The sequence below is a fragment of the Ooceraea biroi genome, chromosome 1 (genome assembly GCF_003672135.1).
Source record: "Ooceraea biroi isolate clonal line C1 chromosome 1, Obir_v5.4, whole genome shotgun sequence".
Classification (NCBI taxonomy): domain Eukaryota; kingdom Metazoa; phylum Arthropoda; class Insecta; order Hymenoptera; family Formicidae; genus Ooceraea; species Ooceraea biroi.
The window spans coordinates 23,510,985-23,514,491 of record NC_039506.1 but is presented as its reverse complement, the minus strand read 5'-3'; positions in this window follow the sequence as shown (position 1 = coordinate 23,514,491).

The following is a 3,507-nucleotide window of genomic DNA, read 5'->3' as shown; positions in this document are numbered from 1 at the left end:
GAAAGAGAAGAGCAGCGAGGCGAGTTAAAGGAAGGAGGCGTTTGCATTGTCCGCACAGCTGTTTACCCAGTTTTCCAGCGGTGGCGCATTGCGATGCTAATTCCGTCCGTTATTGAGCGACCGATACGCGTGCATTCACCACCCACCGCACTCCTCGAGGAAGGTGGATCCTCCTCGATCGTGATCTATGCGACGATTCGCGTCACGAACAAACTGCCTTTGCATTTGCATTCGGCGCTATGTGTATGTACGAAAGCGAATCTCTAATCGTCAAATCGAATTTTAACATCGTCGTCGTGGATGACAAGTTTTCTGAGTAAAAAAAAAAGAAAGACTCTCTTCAGTGGAACAAACCGCGTTTTGACTTGATAGATTGATGCATGGCAACATGAGCTGTAATCTACTTCGAGTTTATCAAGCTTTTAATTTTATATTGCGCGTTCTTGCGTCACAAATTGTCAAGGTTTATCTGTCCGGCGCATAACGAGGCGAAGGTGACGATAACGGCTGCTAATGAAAGCCTTCGCGGCACTTGATGACTCGGCCGGACTCGATCGTGATTAACCACGCTCATTCGGAAGCCCGTCGTAAGCTAATCGCAAACGTTATCTCCGCAAGGTGTACAACACGTTAATCGCTCCGTTTAGACGATACGCCGAAAAAATATACCGCATATCACGCAAGAACGCCGTTGAAAAATGCGTTGAAAAATGCAGCCTCGCAAAAGAACAGAAACTTTAACCCTTCATCGGGTACTTTCCATTTAACAGCATTTCCGTGGACTTGTATCAACTAAAGTCGACATTGACGATAGCATAAAGAGAAAGCAGTATCATGCGTTAAAAGTTAATGTATACAGTATAGAATTGTGATTATATGGTGGTCGACACGAGAAAAGTAACAGAGAAAATTAATAATTTATATAATAAAACAATACAATTTGTTAATATACATATTCGCATAATCTATTTATTTTTATTATTTACGATCGATTAGGAATGTTCTTCTCTAAGTATTATTAAGATAATTGTATACAAATTATTAACAAGAAATATAATAAAAAAAGGAAAAAATATCTATTTTATAAAATATTTTACTATGATAAATAGGTATTATATTTATCTCTTTGTTGCCAAATTGCACTAACAATTTGGTTAGATTAGATTAATAAACTTTCTTGTGCTTAAAGATTACGTTAATTATATTTCTTTCCTCCTTATTTTTCAAACTGTTTATAAATCACTGCCCAACAAGAGTTAATATAAATAGATCAGAATCACAGATTCATTATGACACAAGTTAAATGGAAACCGGAAAAGACATTAAGAGTCGGTTTATGTTGACTTAGAAGGCATCCATCAACAGTATCGCGAGCTACTGAATAAAGAAAATAAGAATAAAAGATACATCTACATGTATACATTTTATCTTAATAAATTGCATAAAATTATTAATATAATTATTTTTTTGAGATAACAATATTTAAAAACCAATTACAGAACTTATTGGAAAGTAATCGCGACTATACCAATTTTGAAACAATATCGTGATGCGTGATAAAATATTCACGATTCCCTCAGGGTTGCAAAAATAATTAGCCCACTGTTTAAAGTCAGTATATTTTTTGCATTGCGTAAAATTGCGCCCACAGATAGTGGTTCGTGCGTGACAATTGCGGAAGGTAATTGCGATAATTATGGGAGGTTTAATTTCTTACTAATCTAATCTTCCTTTCGGCGATATCGCAAAATTCTGGAAACAACTATTTCTTGTATGTAAATTCTTAACTTTTTCGCTCTGATGACTAGCCTTGAGAAAAGATTTAAGAAGCTTTGGACCAAATTCTGCTTGAATAAACAAATATTATTTTTCTTAAACGAATGCACCCACCAAACTGTTTAAATTGATTACGATAAGATTATCAGTTAATCCAATCGGAGAAACAACGATGGGCAAGTGCCAATCATTGATTGGCAAGTGTCATGAAATCTTGACCTACATTCAAGAATTTTCAGTTAATACCACAACTTCAGCATCACTGAAACGCGTTTAACAGCAAGCCTGTCGCAGATAGGACAGCCCCATCCCTCCTTTGTGCTCACCTAGAATGCAGCAGATTCGAGTGAATGCGGCGGTACACGCCTCTCTCCTAGAAGAAAAGCCAATAGAGAGCGATCTCGACGGCGGCGCCGACGCACTCGGTTTTCTCCTACTCTTGTAAAGTAGCCCGCCGAATCAAATCTAACGGCGGATATCTCGTGCGCGCGCCGGAGGATGCCTATTGGCGTAGTAAAATCCCGTCTGCACTCGAGCATCGAGTTAAGATGGACGTGTACAATAGGTGTATTGTGGGGATCGCAAATCGCGCAATTATAATATGCACCGTTTCTACATAGTGCGAAATGGGACAAGTACGGAGCACGGGAAGATCTGCCAACGAAACTTGAAAACTTCTAGCAGCGATTGTTAATAAAAAATCAACGATATCCATGATTTCGGGAAGAAATGGTCCAAAACTAGTAGATCCATGAGGATCCAACTATTGCAAATCATGGTTCCATTGAATAGATCCAATTGAAAGTTGTTTTCTGATCAGTTTGCTTGGAGCTGATGAATCCATCTAGACATACCTATTAATCAAGTAGCATAACACTCTTGTGATAATAAAATAATAAATAATCTTATGATAATAAATTATGATAAAATCTTCCGAGTCACTATTTGAAAATTCGGAATTCAAATTAATTATTTTGTAAACTGTTAATCGTGACTAATTGAATCATTACGAGAGTGATAAATACGCGATAAAAATATCGTATGAGCCAATCTTGCAGCACCAAGATGATTGTGAGTCCGTCACGTGCTACATAAATACCAAACGCAGTATGTATGTTTCAATTGTGAAGCAAGCGGCCGCAAGTTGAATTCGCAAACGTTTGACGATACTGAATCATTTATACGCGGGGCGTCGCGGCTCGCTAATTACTTCTTCAACAGTCTGCGGCACGTGTCCATGCGAAATGAATTGCATGGAACGTTGCAAGGGGAGGAGGGGGTACGCATTCACTCACACACACACATCCACACACAAGCGCGTCGTGTCGCCATCGTATCCGACTGCATCCTCTCCTCTCACAGAGGAGCAATTAATTAATTCGCAATTGAGAATTGATCCCAACACTGATAAGAATCGCGGGACACCTGCAACACGACCTATCTAATGCCATCCCTTCCTGTAGCTTCGCGAGGAGGAGAAAACCGCCCATCGGTGGAGGCGCATCGCGCAACTCTCTCGAGGTGGAGTGGCTACGGTGGCAGATACGGTTACCATCGGGCTATGCGCGATTTCCGCACGCGGGGGAAGACGGTGTCGATTCTCCTGACGGCGTGGCTCTCCCACCAGGAAAGCTTGGCGTAGTCGCGCGCGCCCGCGCCGGTAGGCGTGGCCACCACCAGGTAGCACGCGAGGCCGGCGCGCAGGTGAGAGAGAAGAGTGAAACCCGGCCG